The following is an 18,684-nucleotide window of genomic DNA, read 5'->3' on the forward strand; positions in this document are numbered from 1 at the left end:
CTCCTCATCAATCTACACACAATAAAGACAAAGCGAAAACAGATGTTTAGAAATGTATTAAAAACAATAAACAGAAATATCTTATTTACATAAGTATTCAGACCCTTTCCTATGAAACTCGAAATTGAGCTCATGTGACAAATAAAATTGATCATCCTTGAGATGTTTCTACAACTTGATTGGAGTCCACCTGTGGTAAATTCAATTGATTGGACATGATTTGGAAAAGCACACACCTGTCTATATAAGGTCCCACAGTTGACAGTACATGTCAGAGCAAAAACCAAGCCATGAGGTCGAAGGAATTGTCTGTAGAGCTCCGAGACAGGATTGTGTCGAAGCACAGATCTGGGGAAAGCTACAGCATTGAAGGTCCCCAAGAACGCAGTGCCCTCCACCATGCTTAAATGGAAGAAATTTGAAACCACCAAGATTCTCTGGTCTGATGAAACCAAGATTGAACTCTTTGGCCTGAATGCCAAGCTTCATGTGGCAGGTTCATGCTGCTGGGTTGTTTTTCATCGGCAGGGACTGGGAGACTAGTCAGGATCGAGGGAAAGATGAACGGAGCAAAGTACAAAGAGATCCTTGATGAGAACCTGCTCCAGAGCGTTCAGGACCTCAGACTGGGGTAAATGTTCATCTTCCAACAGGACAACGACCCTACAGTAAACACACAGCCAAGTCAATGCAGGAGTGGCATTTGAGACGTCTCTGAATGTCATTGAGTGGCCTATACAGAACCCGGACTTCAACCCGATCTAACATCTCTGGAGACCTGAAAATAGCTGTGCAGCGACACTCCCCATCCGACCTGACAGAGCTTGAGAGGATCTGCAGAGAAGAATGGAAGAAACTCTCCAAATACAGGTTTGCCAAGCTTGTAGCGTCATACCCAAGAAGACTCAAGACTGTAATCGCTGCCAAAGGTTCTTCAACAAAGTTCTGAGTAAACGATCTGTATACTTACGTAAATGTGATATTTCTGTGGTTGTTTTTTTAATATACATTTGCACACATTTCTAAAAACCTGTTTTTACTTTGTCATTATGGGGTATTGTGTGTAGATTGAGGAGGTTTATTTATTTTTTGAATCCATTTTAGAATAAGGCTGTAACGTAACAGAAATTTGAACAAGTCAAGGGGTCTGAATGCTTTCCGAATGCACTGTAATTACATGTTCTGGGAACCTTTAAAGAACTGATAAAGGCTGTTATGTTAACATTCTTGCAACATCAAAGGAATCCAATCAAATTTTATTTGTCACATGCACTGAATACAACAACCTTACCGTGAAAGCCTTACTTATGTGCACCTTGATGCAAACATTTTCTGAATGTCAGCACAACTGGACAGTTTTAGCGTTTTGGAACGTATTTCCTGTCATGTTAACCCTATGTTCCCACAAGCTAATGAAACATTCTGGGAACCTTTAAAGAACAGACAAAATGTGTTATGGAGATATTTTTGTAACATCAGATGAATGTTTTTTTGCACTCTAAAAGAAGCCTTGTAGAATCTTCTGCACAACTGGACAGTTTTTGTGTTAAGGGAACATATCTTTTGTGATGTCCCCACAATGTTCCCACCAGACTGTTCCCACAACCTAATGAAACATTCAGTGGACTTAAAATAACAGATTAAATGTGTTACAGGAACGTTCTTGCAACATCAGGCACATGTTTTATGCAAACATACAAACTTTTGGGGAATGTTCTTTGGTGGTTGTTACAGATGTTGTGGACAACATTTTAGTGAACGTTAGGAGAACATTCCAAGGATATTTAATCTCAAACAATTTTGATAAACAAATAGATTTTGTCAAAAACCTTTTCTCAAGATAAAACCCTAACTAGAACTTAATGGGAATCTTAGCTAATGTTCTGGGAATGTTCCCAGTTTGCTGGGTAGTCACTGCTTTTACCTTGGGTCGGGTTTACGAGACTAAAAGGTGCATGTGTTGTTCTCATAACTGCTGTAAAGGAGATGATTGTCGAGAGCATCCTGACGGGTTGCATCACTGCCTGGTATGGAAACTGCTCGGCCTCCAACCGCAAGGCACTACAGAGGGTAGTGTACATCAGTACATCAGTACCCAGTACATCACCGGGGCCAAGCTTCCTGCCATCCAGGACCTCTAAACCAGGCGGTGTCAGAGGAAGACCCTAAAAATTGTCAAAGACCCCAGTCACCCTAGTCATAGACTGTTCTCTCTGCTACTGCACGGCAAGCGGTACCGGAGCGCCAAGTCTAGGTCACAGAGGCTTCAAAACAGCTTCTACCCTCAAGCCATAAGACTCCTGAACAGCTAATCAAATGGCTACCCAGACTTTTGCATTGCACCCCCCCATACACTGCTGCTACTCTCTGTTATTATCTATGCATAGCCAGTTTAATAACTCTACCTACATGTACATAATTACATAAATTACCTCGACGCCGGTGCCACTGCACATTGACACACTGACTCTGTACGGGTACCCCCTGTATATAGCCCCGCTATTGTTATTTACTGCTGCTCTTTAATTATTTGTTATACTTATCTCTTATATTTTTGCATTTTCTTAAAACTGCATTGTTGGTTAAGGGCTTGTAAGTAAGCATTTCACTGTACGGTCTACACCTGTTTTATTCGGCGCATGTGACAAATAAAATTGGATTTGATTTGTTCAGTTGCTACAACCTATTTCCAAAAAATGGCTGTCCTGCATTAGCTGGTTAAAGTGAGAATCATGTCAACACTGCAGGGCAGGCTGTGGAACGCTTGTGCGATGCTGAGCTGTGATTGGCCGTTGCTATAACAATGAGGGCGGGGTGAAGGCGGTAGGGGGGCGGAGAGAGAGGTTGATTATAACACTCTTCTGTAGCGTTCCCTCTCTTCTCCTAATCTCGAGTTAGCTTCTGTTTTTTTTCTGTTTATTCTTTTTCAGGCAGCAGGTCATTGCATGCAGGCGGACGGAGTGGCCGAGTCCTGCGCTGTAAGAGGGGAAGACTGGAGTGGTTGTCTCTCGCTACTACTTGCTCTCTATTTCTCTCTCTTGCCTGTGTTCTGCCTGCTACCATCAGAATAACATTCCTGCAGCTCTGGATTATCTGCCTAAAACACATAATTACACTTTTACACAAACACCTGGGAAATCTCTGGATACCGTAAACAGAAGGAGAGAGTCTTCTGTTTCCCTTCGCGGGCGACCTCTTCTCCCCTGTAAGTACCACTGCAGCTGCTCTCTCTCCATCGATGTCTGTACTTCTCACGTTGTCTGTATCGCTTTCTATCTTTCATACATATCTGTTTTACCGTTTGCAAATGGAAGCACTTTATGTATCTAGTCCGCCCATTTGAAGGTGTCGTAGGTATTTGGACCGTGTATTAAAGTAAGCAAATGTTTTATTTGTTCCCATATTCCTAGCACGCAATGACTACATCAAGCTTGTGAATCTACAAACTTGTTGGATGCATTTTCAGTTTGTTTTGGTTGTGTTTCAGATTGTTGTGTCCAATAGAAGGGAATGGTAAATTGTTAATAAGAAAATAATGTTTCTGAACACCTATGTTAATGTGAAATGCCTCCATGATTATGGATAATCAGGAATAAATCGTGAAAATTGATGAGTGAGAAAATGACACAGGCAGAAAGATCATACCCCCCCTCAAAAAGTATGCCTGCTAATCTTTGTGTGTCTGTATCTCTCTCTCTGTGTGTGTCATATTCCCCCCCCTAAAAAAAATGCTAACCTCTCACCATTACCAATAACAGCGGAGGTTAGCATTTTTTTGAAGGGGGGGGGTGATTTTTGTGCGGTTGTTCTTTTCTCACTCATCAATATTCACGATTCATTCATGATTATCCATAATCAAATCAAATTGTATTGGTCACATACACGTGTTTAGCAGATGTTATTGCAGGTGTAGCGAAATGCTTATTCTTCTAGTTCCGACAGTGCAGCAATATCTAACAAGTAATCATGGTAACACACACATTAACGTAGCATGTCTTGGGGATATGATCAAATATGAGAATACCCTCAAATAAAAGGTGACATTCTCTAGTGTCGCTACTTTTGATCTCAAATCCAAAATGCTAGAGTTAAATTAAAAGTTTTAGTTTGAAGTTTCTACAGATCTGCCAACCCTGGCTCAGTAAGGCGTTGCCCTGTGTCCTTTGCAGTGACACATATTAATCTCTGGCACTCTTGCACAATCACAATGTTTGAAAATAAGGATTTATTTCCGTTAATTGTCTCTGTCTTGTTCTGGTGTGAAGTGAACGTGTGAGACCTCTGCCTGCTGGTCTGGTAGACTCTGTATTCTGATCTGGCTGGCTGTTCTAAGGCAGTCTGATAAGGTGATTTAAAAAAAAAAAAATGTATTTATTTTATTTTTTATAATTGCCAGCTTGGTTCTCCAGAGACACTAGGCTAAACAGCTAGTTAAAAACACTGTCTCACAATGAGAGTGAAGATGGAATCACTGAGAAAGAAACAGGGAGCGTAAAGGTGTGTTTACAGATGTAGGATCTTAATTTAATCACCCTGTTGCAGAACACTTCCTAATATTGAGTTGTACCTACTATCTAAAAATCTATTCAAAGGCACTAAAATCTTTTGTCTTGCCCATTCACCCTCTGAATGGCACACATACACAATCCATGTCTCAATTGTCTCAAGGTTTAAAAATCATTTCTTTAACCTGTCTCCTTCCCTTCATGTACACTGATTTGAAGTGGATTTAACAAGTGACCTCAATAAGGGATCACAGCTTTTATCTGGATTCACCTGAATTCACCTGGTCAGTCTGTCATGGAAAGTGTTGCCAGTTATTCTGCCCTCTGGCACACTCAGACTAGAGTGCTCTGAAATCGGAGTAGATAGCCAGAGTAAATTTACAAATACACCCTTAGATTGACACACATGTGCATTAATAGACTCTTAAGGATTAGACATATTGTACTTTTCTTAAATGTAGTTTTGTATTTGACTAAAACAATCAGACAACAACAAAATTGCTTTTGAAAAACGTAAAGTATTTGCTGTGAGCCAATGGGGTAATTTAGGTAACAACAGGTTGTTTTCCCCACAGGTGGGTGGGGCCGCGACGTTCTATCTAATACCGACTGAGATTATCGCAATTATGCATCACCTAAGTAACATAGAACCTCCCTTTTTTAAATTTGTATTATTATTTACATTCATCAGTGTGTTGTGTGGAAGCTCTGTGGCAGCAGACTGTCAGCAGGGCAGAGGGAGACAGACTGAGGTAAACAGACAGACAACTATTAATAACTCGAACAGCCTTTATCAGCACTATGTATTATGTCGTTACATTACCATAATTAAAATAAAGGTTAAATAAATAAAAATGTGTACACTGCCATGTTATTTCCTTAAGTTTCTAACTGTAGTTATATCATCAAACAAGAACCAGTATGATTATACAAACGTAATTGCATTTTTAAATTGAAATACAGAAAATATTTATACTTTTTTTCTTTATCCCTTATGTCTTCATTCAGCTTTGACTTAACTATACTATATAAAAATCTAAACGCAACATGCAACAATTTCAAAGATATGACTTAGTTGCAGTTCTTCTAAGGAAATCAGTCAATTTAAATTAATTAGGCCCAAATCTATGGATTTCACATGACCGGGCAGGGGTGCAGCCATGTGTGGGCCTTGGAGGGCACAGGCCCACCCACTGGGGAGCCAGGCACAGCCAATCAGAATGAGTTCTTCCTCAAAAAGGGCTTTATTACAGACAAATATTCCTCAGCACCCTTGGGATCTTTTATTTCAGCTCATGAAACATGGGACCAACACTTTACATGTTACGTTTATATTTTTGTTCAATATATATTCAGATCCTCTTTTTTGTTGCAGCCACATTTCTCCACCACACAACTTTTTAGAAAACAAAGACAAGCATAAGAGACAACCATTTATAAGCCATTATCAATCATCTGCTAACAGAGGTCACATACACAGAAAAACATTTGATAAACAATGTTATTCTTACCAACAATGGCCTCTAGTCTTATGTCGAGGGCTTCCTTGGCAACAGGTCAAAAGTGCTAAGTAGGATGGGTAAGTATACAAATATGAACATACTGTACATTTGGATACAAAAACACATACTTACTAGATAGCTAACAACAACTATCTACTTCCTGTTTTGTCTTCTTCTGCTGTAGTGACTGCTTATTTACTACCAACATCAACTAGTAAAATCACTACCTGATTACTATTGACAAGCTTGTGTGTAGTAAAGCTGTAGTGTTTTTACTATTTATTTACAACCAACATCAAGTAGTTAAAATCTCTACCTGAGTACTACTTTACTACTGGAAACACTAATGTTTTCCTACTGAACACAAAACTCTACTTGTGTATCTAAACTACACATTCACTACACAATCCCTACAAGTCTCTACATAGCCACTACTGCACGAAATATGTTTTGTCTAGTATTTCAGTAGTCGTTTTTCATTACATAGGAGAGAAATACAACACTGTGGAAGGGAAAGAGAGAAGGCAACTGTTCTTGAGAAATATATATTTTTTGGGCTGAGGACACTTTGATACTCTTAGTTTGACAGTAGCTTCTGTTTGCGTCTTTAGTTGACACAATGTAAAAGCCCTTGTTCCTTGGTAAAGATACACTGCCTCACAGAGATGATAAGACACATTCCTCTGTACCTCATGTAGAAGGGGTCTGCTTGTTTCTGCCAGCTTACGCTTAGTCGTCTTAGCCTTAGCCCTGAGACCTGTAGTGGCGGTCACTCCTCAACCATGATATGAGTAGTGGTGATTTTCTGCTCTCTGAGGCACGGACGTATGGGCAAAAGGTCAGCAGTCAGCATCAACCTTCTCTGGCCTCTATATATATATACACACACACACTGTGTGGGGGTATTGATTGTGAGAGAACTGGGAGACAAACAGCAATGAGTAATTTGAGAGTACTCTGAAATCAGGGTTAGATGAAGCCGTCAATAGAGCCAATATATCACCACTCAGATGTCCGGGATGATGACATCATCAATGACATCATCAGTACTATTTAGATGGCCTGGCTCATGAATACTTTATGAAAGAGAATAGTTCAGCTTGCTTAATGTAATGAGTACGATGGGAGACAGAGTGCTGGTTTCAAGCGCAGGGCGCAGCAGGTGTTTATTAGTAGAATACCACAGAAAGCAGGTAGCTGGGTCCAGGGGCAGGCAGAAGGTCATACACAGGGACTCCAAAAAGGTAAAAGTACAGGCAGGGAAAAGGCTAATAACGTAGTCCGGGAGATCAGGCAAGAGGTTGATGACAGGAAATCTGATAGGCAAAAGTACAGGCAGGGAATAGGCAAAAAGATGCCGTTAGTGAGGATGGCCAAAAACTATGATACACAGGAGGACTAATATTGTTATATTTTGGTTCTTCTTGAATTGCGGTGGCATTTGGGCATGGTTCATTTTTCTTGATTAAAAAAAATATATATTTGTAATTGTAAATCAACTAATATGGCAGCTTAATGACTTTAAATAAGTTTTACCATTATGATAACATTGTGCCACCAGTAGAAGTAGTAACACCAATTACACGTTTAAGGTAATTGAGGAACGTCAAAACTGAAGTTTAAGTTTAGGCATTCAGACTAGTTAAGGAATGGGTTAAGGAAATCCTCTGGTACTGTTGTATACTTTTTAGCCAGTAGTTCTGAAAGTAGCACTTACGAGCCAAACGTGGTCCCCGAAAATCGCATAATATGTCATATTATGCACATATGTGCATCCCGTCATTGTTCTCTCTCTCGCTCTGCTGTGTGTGCATCTTGCTAGCTATCACTCAAATGGCGGGGGTCTGAAGCTCTTGGTTAGAAATCAAATTGCTAGGGAGCAGGCCCACATGGGGGAAAATGGCAAAAAAACAAGAGATTTCATGGCTAATTGAGGTAAAATAGTAATTCTGATCATGTAGATTCTGCATGTATGAACTACACATTGACACATCCAGCCCAAAGCGGGAGGTTTAAAAATTACTTTTCTATTCACTAAAATTTCCAGAGCATGTGTTTAAGTTTTGGGATAGGGTTCAAACAGATTTTTTTTAAATGAGCGCATTTTTATTAAAACAAGGTATTTTAATAGTGATCTTTGTTTAAATTGATCTATATAATGTATTACATACTTTTGTTTACTTTCTTGCATTAAAAATAATATATCTCTAAATTGCAAAAACATGTCACAACAACATCACTCCTGGGTCAAGACAATTTGCTTGACCTAATTACGTTAAACAATGCATAGACATACAGTTTTGTGGTATACATGACTTGCATTATGTTTGATCATTGATAATCAGTTCAATATAAACCAAATATGTATTACAGTCACGTGAAAAAGTAAGTATACCCCCTGGAAAGTAGTATTTCTTTGTAAATATTTGGACAGATGGATATGTAACCTTCACTTCAACACTATTGACGGATAAAGGTACTTATACTTTGCAATAATTTATTCATCAAAAATCTACAGAAATGCACATTCCATAGTGCGGGAAAAAATAAGTACACCCCTAGCTTCAATAGCTGGTGTTGCCCCCTTTGGCTGAAGTAACTTAATGAAGCCAATTCTTGTAACCGTCTATCAGTCTCTTATATCGACTGGGAGGAATTTTCCCCCACTCTTCTTTAGAGTACTGCTTCAACTGTGTCATGTTCGAGGGCTTTCTTGCATGCACGGCCTGCTTCAAGTGCCCCCACAGCATTTCAACAGGATTGAGAGCTTGGCTTTGACTCGGCCATTCCATAACCCTCCATTTCTTATTTTTGAGCCATTCTGTTGTAGCTTTGCCTGTGTGTTTTGGATCATTTTCCTGTTGCAAGATCCATGTTTGGTTCAGCTTCAGCTTTTTGACAGATGGCCTCACATTCTCCTCAAGAATTCTCTGGTACAATATGGAATTCATGGTTGACTAAATGATGGCAATTTGGCCCTGAGGCAGCAAAGTAGCCCCAAACAATAATGCCACCGCCTCCATGCTTTACGGTTGGTATGAGCAGTTGGTATGAGATTCTTCTGTTCAAAGGCAGTGTTTCGTTTTTGCCAAAGATGGCATTTGGCATTGCAGCCAAACAACTCCACCTTTGACTCATCTGTCCAGAGCATGTTGTTCCAGTAGTTTTGGTCTTCACCCAGGTGTTGTCTGGCAAACATCAGTCTTATTTCTTTTTGAGAGCAGAGGCTTCCTACCTTCCATGTAGGCCAAGTTTGCTCAGTCTCATTCTGACAGTTGACTCATGCACTTCAATATTGATTGTGGCAAGAGAGGCCTGTAGATCCCTTGATGTTACCCTGGGGTTCTTAGAGACTTCTATGAGCATCTTTCGGTCAGCTCTTGGGCTGAATTTGGTGGGATGACCTGTCCTAGGTAGATTGCCAGTGGTCTGGAATTTTCTCCATTTATAGATGATCCGTCAGAGAGTGGAACAATGTACTTCAAATTGCTTGGAAATGGATCAGTAACCCCTCCCAGACTCACAGGCATCTAATCTTTCTTCTGAGGGGCTCAGGTAGGTCTTCTGATATTGGCATGATGTGTTACCACACACCCATTATGGTTAAGATCAAATCAGACCAAGTTTCTCATCTTTGTGGAAGGCTGGACCATCCCAAGGTACTCTCTAATGATTTCCTAATAATTTGCACATGATCCTAATTTTAGACATTTTAGGTGATGGTAGGGGTTGTACAAATTTTTTATGCATAAGGAAATTGCATTTTTGTTTATTTTAATTGCATAACATTTTCAAAGTAAACATTTTTGTGTGATTTGTTAAATTGTGTCACCTTTATCAATACATGTGGTTGGATTTTTCTCAAATATCCATGTGTCCAAATATGTAGAAAAAAAGACCACTTTCCATAGGGTGTACTTACTTTTTCACATGACAATGTGCAACTTTTTTCCACCACATTTAAAAAATTACCCATTTACAAGGTTTATGGGTTGTCCTGACTTTTTATAATTTAAATCCTGCCTAGAATTAAAACTTGCTGTATTTGACTGGCTAAGCAACTAGTCTCGATTGTGAAGCTTCTTTCACTTGAACTAATAGTGATTTGTATTGAATGGGGGAACTTGGTGATGTGTAGCACCCAGTTTTGTGCAGTTCAGGAGAACGAAGAGAACTGATATTATGTGGAATATGATGGAGACCTCAGACCTAGGAGGAAACTGACTGCAATCCTTTCTCTCAGCCTCATAGCAAAATGTGTAGAATAGCATGTAATTAGTTAATGTGATCATGTGTTGAGTGATTGGATTTACCTGTGTTATCCTGTTATTGCATTAGTGTGTGTACTTACTCCATGTTAGTGTAGTGCGTTAGTGTGTATGATGCCAGGGCTGTAGGGTTAAGTGTAATTTTTAAACAGTATACACTGAGTGTACAAAACATTAAGAACACCTTTCTAATATTGAGTTTGCCCCCCCCCCCCCCCCTTTTGCCAGCCTTAATTCGTCAGGGCATGGACTCTACAAGTTGTCGAAAGCATTCCACAGGGATCCTGGCCAATGTTGACTCCAATGCTTCCCACAGTTGTGTCAAGTTGGCTGGATGTCCTTTGGGTGGTGGACCATTCTTGATACAAACGGGAAACATTTGAGCGTAAAAAAAAACAGCAGCGTTGCAGTTCTTGACACAAACCGGTGTGCCTGGCTCCTACTACCATAGCCCGTTCAAAGGCACTTAAATGTTTTGTCTTGCCCATTCACCCTCAATGGCACACATACACTGTCTCAATTGTCTTAAGGCTTAAAAATCCTTCTTTAATCTGTCTTCTCCCCTTCATCTACATTGATTTAATGTGGATTTAACAAGTGAAATCAATAAGGGATCATAGACTGATCTGGTGAACCCAGGTAAAAGCTATGTCATGTAAAGAGCAGATGGTCTTAATGTTTTGTACACACAGTGTATAGGAGAAACAGGAGCTAAGAATCACACAGGACCAGATAAGCTCACCATGAAATGTCCCAAATTCCAAACCAACACCTAGCTCCCACCCCTAGACACCTCTTAATACCCCCTGTGAGGAGTTCCCTTCTCTGAAGTCCCCTTCAATACCATTGACCCATCAAAGCCACGTATTTTACGAGTCTAGGGGGGGAGACAATATTTCCTGCCTCAGGAAGGTACAGTAAGTGACATCACTGCACATTGCTAATTTAAGCCCTATTCGCACAGGACTAGTATTACTAAAGAATTTTGGTTGTCATTTATTATAAAAAAATGTAATAACTTTTATTTAACCAGGTAGGCCAGTTGAGGAGAAGTTCTCATTTACAACTGCGACCTGGCCAAGATAAAGTAAAGCAGTGCGACAAAAACAACAACACAGAGTTACACATGGGATAAATAAACGTACAGTCAATAACACAATAGAAAAATCTGTATACATTGTGTGCAAATGAAGTAAGGAGGTAAGGCAATAAATAGGCCATAGTGGCGAAGTAATTACACTTTAGCAATTTACACTGGAGTGATATGTGCAGATGAGGATGTGCAAGCAGAATTACTGGTGTGCAAAAGAGCAGAAAAACAAATAAGGGATGTGGTAGGTAGTTGGTTGGATGGGCTATTTACAGATGGACTGTGTACAGCTGCAGCGATCGGTAAGCTGCTCTGACAGCTGACACTTGAAATTAGTGAGGGAGATATAAGTCTCCAACTTCAGTGATTTTTGCAATTCGTTCCAGTCATTATGGCAGCAGAGAACTGGAAGGAAAGGCGGCCAAAAGAGGTGTTGGCTTTGACCAGTGAAATATACCTACTGGAGCATGTGCTGCCGGTGGGTGTTGCTATGGTGACCAGTGAGCTGAGATGAGGCGGAGCTTTGCTTAGCAAAGACTTATAGATTACCTGGAGCCCGTGGGTTTGGCGACGAATATGTAGTGAGGACCAGCCAACGAGAGCATACAGGTCGCAGGGCTGGGTAGTATATGGGGCTTTGGTGACAAAACGGATGGCACTGTGATAGACTGCATCCAATTTGCTGAGTATAGTGTTGGAGGCTATTTTGTAAATGACATCGTCAAGGATCGGTAGGATAGTCAGTTTTACGAGGGTATGTTTGGCAGCATGAGTGAAGGAGGCTTTGTTGCGAAATAGGAAGCCGATTCTAGATTTAATATTGGATTGGAGATGCTTAATCTGAGTCTGGAAGGAGAGTTTACAGTCTAGTCAGACACCTAGAATATGTGGACAACTATAGTCAGAACCGTCCAGAGTAGTGATGCTAGTCGGGCGGGTGGGGACAGCGATCGGTTGAAGACCATGCATTTAAGAGCAGTTAGAATCTACGGAAGGAGTGTAGTATGGCGTTGAAGCTCGTCTGGAGGTTTGTTAGCACAGTGTCCAAAGAAAGGCCAGATGTATACAGAATGGTGTCATTTGCGTAGAGGTGGATCAAAGAGTCACCCACAGCAAGAGCGACATCATTGAACTATACAGAGAGAAGAGTCAGCCTGAGAATTGAACCCTGTTGCACCCCCATAGAGACTGCCAGAGGTCCGTACAACAGGCCCTCCGATTTGACACCCAGAACTCTATCTGAGAAGTAGTTGGTGAACCAGGCGAGGCAGTCATTAGAGAAACCAAGGCTGTTGAGTCTGTCGATAGGAATATGGTGATTGACAGAGTCGAAAGCCTTGGCCAGGTCGATGAAGACGGCTGCACATTACTGTCTTTTATCGATGGCGGTTATGATATTGTTTAGGACCTTGAGCGTGGCTGAGGTGCACCCGTTGACCAGCTCGGAAACCGGATTGCATAGCGGAGAAGGGTTTCGAAATGGTTGGGATTCGAAATGGTCAGTGATCTGTTTGTTAACTTGGCTTTAGAAAGGCAGGGCAGGATGGGTATAGGTCTGTAACAGTTTGGGTCTAGAGTGTCTTCCCCTTTTGAAGAGGGGGATGAACACGGGCGCTTTCCTATCTTTGGGAATCTCAGACGATACGAAAGAGAGGTTGAACAGACTAGTAATAGGGATGGCAACAATGGCAGCGGATAATTTTAGCAAGAGCGGGTTCAGATTGTCTAGCCCAGCTGATTTGTAGGGATCCAGATTTTGGAGCTCTTTCAGAACATCAGCTGTCTGGATTTGGGTGAAGGAGAAGCGGGGGGTGGGCTTGGTCCAGTTGCTGCGGGGGGTGCAGAGCCAGGTGGAAAGCCATAGAGAAATGCTTATTGAAATTCTCGATTATCGTGGATTTATCGGTGGTGACAGTGTTTCCTAGTCTCAGTGCAGTGGGCAGCTGGGAGGAGGTGCTCTTATTCTCCATGGACTTTAGTGTCCCAAAACCTTTTGGAATTAGTGCTGCAGGATGCAAATTTCTGTTTGAAAAAACTAGCCTTTGCTTTCCTAACTGACTGTGTATGTTGGTTCCTGACTTCCCTGAAAAGTTACATATCGCGGGGACTATTCGATGCTAGTGCAGTATGCCACAGGATGTTTTTGTGCTTGTCAAGGGCAGTCAAGTCTGGAGTGAACCAAGGGCTATATCTGTTCTTAGTTCTACATTTTTTGAATGAGGCATGCTTATTTAAGATGTTGAGGAACGCACTTTTAAAGAATAACCAGGCATCCTCTAATGACGGGGCGAGGTCAATATCCTTCCAGGATACCTGGGCCAGGTCGATTAGAAAGGCTTGCTCGCAGAAGTGTTTTAGGGAGCGTTTTACAGTGATGAGGGGTGGTCGTTTGACCGCGGACCCATAACAGACGCATGCAATGAGGCAGTGATCGCTGAGATCCTGGTTGTAAACAGCAGAGGTGTATTTGGAGGGAGCCCATGTTTACGGATTTGGGGTTATACCTGTTAGGTTCCTTGATAAACCTGGATAGTATTACAGAACTCTGCAGGCTATCTCTACAGTAGATTGCAATTCCGCCCCCTTTAGCAGTTCTATCTTGATGGAAAATGTTGTAATTGGGGATAGAAATTTCAGAATTTTTGGTGGCCTTCCTAAGCCAGGATTCATACATAGCTAAGACATCAGGGTTGGTGGAGTGCGCTAAAGCAGTGAATAAAGAAAATTTAGGGAGGAGGCTTCTGATGTTAACATGCATGAATCCAAGGCTTTTACGGTTGCAGAAGTCAACAAATGAGAGCGCCTGGGGACACATCACCAGAGGAACAGAGGAGGATAGGATGAGGGTATGGCTAAAGGCTAAAAGAACTGGTCGTCTAATGCTTTGGGAAAAGAGAATAAAAGGAGCAGGTTTCTGTGCGTGGTAGGATAGATTCAGGGCAAAGTGTACAGACAAGGCTATGGTAGGGTGTGAGTACAGTGGAGGTAAACCTAGGCATTGAGTGACGATGAGATTAGTTGCATCTCTGGAGGTGCCAGTTAAGCTAGGTGCGGTCTCCGCATGTGTGGGGGCGGGACAAAGGGGCCATCTTAGGCATGTTGAGCGGGACTAGGGGCTCCGCAGTAAAATACAACAATGAGAGCTGCCCTAAACAACAGTATACAAAGCATATTGACATTAGAGAGGGGCATAAAGCAATCACAGGTGTTGATTGATAGAGCTAAGACAACAACGGGTAAACAGCTAAGACAACAACATCGGGTAAATGGCGATGAATGGGCAGAGCGGGTCAGTTAGCTACACACAGGGCCTGAGTTCGAGGCTGTTGCCGACAGATAAACAAAATGTGTTAATGAACAGTCCAGCAGGCATCAGCTGTGTAGCCGAGGGATCATTATTGCCAAGAGGACCATTCATACGGGATTTGTTTTTTTCCAAACTGCCCCCAGTAAATAAATGTAAAAAATCCAATAGATTGACAGTTAATTGACTGTAGTGACTTAGACCGCTACGCCACTCGGGAGCCCTAGTTATAACGGAAGCCTGGAGTTTTTTTTCTAGGGGTGAAGATATTTCAACTAGTCTAGGCGGTAACAGGCTACACTGATAACTCGAGCTTGGTTCCCAAGTTTCTAAACCATACCAAACCATCTTTGGTAAAGTGTCGCCATAATATTTGAATTGAGGAAGCGGGATCATAATCATTAGGATATTTTAGCAATCTGCAGTAGAAGACGTCCTAAAAGCCCTCCAGCCTTCAGATGTGAGCTAAACAGTGCACTTGATATGCATTTTTAAGCTATGAATGAGAAAGTGAAGTTGTTATTTTCAAACTTTTAGCAAAATTTTATGCTGCTTTGCGATCTATTAACAGCAAGGGCTCAATAAATAAATGTTTTTTTATGATGCATTTGCCTATGTGTAATTCAATCGCACATAACATATAAACAAAAGCATTCACTGTGGCCCTTCATATTGTTGTAAGTGGAGATCCCACCTATATAGTTATTGTATGATTGATGGGTTACCAACCAGTCACATGAGAGTTATTCAGTTATATTTGTTGAATGCTGGTTTAAGTGTCGGATTTTGACTTGACGTATTGCCCCAGCACAGAACCAAGCTAGTTTTGGACAACTAACGGTAATCGGAAACGACTATAAACTCAGAGACATTATTGTGCTATCCAGCTACAAGTTTATTGACTGTTTATATAAGTAAACAGCTAGCTAGCTAGCTAGCGCGAAACCAATGTCCCTACCTCTCCATGGCTGAGGATCATCACATTGCCATGACAAAACTGTAAAAAAACTGAAGCCAGATGTCACACCCTGATCTGTTTCACCTGTCTTTGTGATTGTATCCACCCCACTCCAGGTGTTGCCCATTTCCCCCATTATCCCCTGTCTGTTTATACCTGTGCTCTCTGTTCGTCTGTTGCCAGGTCATCTTGTTTGTTCAAGTCAACCACCGTTTTGTGTCTCAGCTCCTGTTTTTTCCAGTCTCTCTTTTCTTACCCTCCTGGTTTTGACCCTTGCCTGTCCTGACTCCGAGCTCGTATGCCTGACCACTCTGCCTGCCCCTGAACCTGCGTGCCGACCTGTATTTTTGCCCCCCCTCTGGATTACCGACCTCTGCCTTACCCTGACTCTGAGCCTGCCTTCTACCCGGTACCGTTTCCCCACCTCTGGATTACCGACCTCTGGCCTTACCCTGACTCTGAGCCTGCCTTCTACCGGCCCGTTTCCCCACTTCTGGTTACCGACCTCTGCCTTACCCTGACTCTGAGCCTGCCTTCTACCCGGTACCGTTTCCCACCTCTGGTTTACCGATCTGCCTTACCCTGACTCTGAGCCTGCCTTCTAACCGGTACCGTTTCCCCACCTCTGGATTACCGACCTCTGCCTTACCCTGACTCTGAGCCTGCCTTCTACCCGGTACCGTTTCCCCACCTCTGGTTTACTGACCCCTGCCTGCCTTGACCTGTCTATTGCCCCTGTTGTATTATTAAACTATTGTTTATTCGATGTGGTCTGCATCTGGGTCTTACCTTCATACCTGATAAGATGTTGCATCTTGATGAGGACCATTTCAACTTTGGAAAGTGATCCCAGCGTCCTTGCTGGGATGACACAATCAGTCTACTACCGGAGATTATCAACACCAAACACATTGGTTCACCGTTCCACGGGAGCGGACAGTACACAGCATACCATAATGTTCTGAATAATGGCCAAGTCTACCTCGCTCCCTATTCCACTGAACCGCTTAGGCGTAACAAACAAGTCCAACATTTATCGGAAACTTTTAAACTACCTGTTCACTACCCTCCTACTCTCCGGGGATGTGCAACTCAATCCTGGGCCTAACATCACCGAGCCAGCGATACTCACCGGAGTGGAAAGCAGTGGATGGCCTCGTCCACTGATCGTCGCCGCTGTGGAAGTGGGTGAGTGCTATGGTCCCATGGTTTCTCTCGACTCACCCGGCTCCAGGATAGATTTAGACTCTTCAAACATACCCAAGTCGCTATATGCGATCTCTGACTCTGCTTCTGGTACGCAAGCTGTTTTAATTAGTTCCCCGCATCCAGTGCATGCAGGAGGGATTGTTAATTGCGCTACCGAACTGCCCCTAATCAAAACTAAACAAAACGGCCTAAACCCAGCCGTCAGAAAACACAGAAAATTTTACTTTTTTAAATGTGTCAATCCCTCTCGAGTCATCTGGGACCCACGAGCTAAGCCCAAGGGACTACTAGGGGGGCACTTGAACATTTGTAGTGTCATTCCAAAAAGTGATCAAATTCAACATCTACTCACAGACTCCAACCTTGACTTCCTCTGCCTCTCAGAGACATGGCTCCATAAAAACTCTCCATATGCTGCTTTGATTGTGCCTGGCTACAATGTTTTCAGGAGAGACAGGATTGAAGGAAGAGGAGGGTGTGTGATGATTTACATTAAAGAACATATCCGATGTAAACAAATTGATTGGTCATGTGATAATGAACTAGAATGTAGGCCATGTAGGCCACCTTCCACCAAAAGTGTTTTTTGATCAGTTTAATAACATGCTTGGGGAATGTGATTTTGGGAAAGAGGTCATCTTAATGGGAGATTTTAATATTTATTATGAAAACAAGTCTTGTAGGAAAACCCTCAAACGGATCACTAATACCTTTGACTTTACACAGCTAGTTAAAGGGCCAACCAGGGTGACTTGTTGCTCTAAAACACAGATTGATTTGGTGTTCAGTAATAAACCAGAGAGTGACAAAATCATTAAATATGGTTACTGGGCTATCTGATCATAATCTGACACGTATAGCCAGAAAGCTGTCTAAGAGCAGGTTTAACCTCTACTGTTAGAAAGCCGGATCAAGTAAGTGAATTAAACTATTTTGAAAACGCAATTAAGGGAATTAACTGGAATGATCTCTTGTCCTATACAGACGTGGAAGCTGATAGTCAGGTTTTTCTATCCACAATCCAGACTACAATAAATGGTTTCCTAAAGAAAATCAAATCCAAACCTGGCCAAAAGAGCACTCTTCCTTGGCTAAATGGAGAAATCTGGAAATTGATGAAAGAATGAGATTATGCTCTAAAAATAGCCCTAAGATCCAAATTAGAGCATGACAGACGTAGGTTTACCATGTTGAGAAATAAGGTGATGAAAGAAATCAGACAGGCCAAGGCAAACTTTTTTTATTAACATAATTGGTGAAGCAAAGGGAAATTCTAAATTAATCTGGGAGAATCTAAAAAAGTTAACAGGGAAAGACCATAGTAACACTGCAAAAGACTAGAAATCATGGTGAATAACAATCTAACACAGGATGCAGTCGAAATAACAATAGCCTTCAATTCCTACTTTATTGACTCAGAACCCCTCCACTGGTTTCTTGAGCTCAGTGCTAGTAAATGACACTCAACATGTCTTCATCATAAGGGAGGTTTCTGAGTCAAAGGTGAACAAGGTGATTAGCTCACTAAAGAACTCTAAAGCCAAAGATGTGTTTGGGCTGGACTSTACCTTTCTTAAAAACTACAAAGAGTCWCTCATTGGCCCCATTACTAAGGTCACCAACACATCTATTGGTCTCGGGGTGTTTCCAAGGGCATGGAAGTCGGCCATAATAACGGCCATCTTTAAATCTGGCGACCCTGCTGAGGTGAGTAACTACAGGCCCATTAGTATACTACCTATGGTGTCAAAGGTTGTTGAAAAGTGTGTAGCAGAACAACTGATTGCCCACCTCAACAACAGGCCCTTCACATTACACTCCATGCAGTTTGGCTTCAGAGCGAAACAC

The 18,684-nt window shown here is 41.8% G+C and overlaps 1 protein-coding gene across 2 annotated transcripts in view; it reads left to right on the forward strand.

The window, feature by feature from the left end:
- Positions 1-2,858: 2,858 nt before the first annotated feature.
- cdk18 (cyclin dependent kinase 18) overlaps positions 2,859-18,684 on the forward strand; it is a 60,725-nt gene continuing 44,899 nt past the window's right edge. For both annotated transcript variants that reach the window (XM_023996517.2, XM_023996516.2), the window contains exon 1: positions 2,859-3,205. The gene's annotated coding sequence lies outside the window, so the exon portion shown is untranslated. The remainder of the gene's footprint in view (positions 3,206-18,684) is intronic.

The sequence above is a fragment of the Salvelinus sp. IW2-2015 genome, linkage group LG11 (genome assembly GCF_002910315.2).
Source record: "Salvelinus sp. IW2-2015 linkage group LG11, ASM291031v2, whole genome shotgun sequence".
NCBI lineage: Eukaryota > Metazoa > Chordata > Actinopteri > Salmoniformes > Salmonidae > Salvelinus > Salvelinus sp. IW2-2015.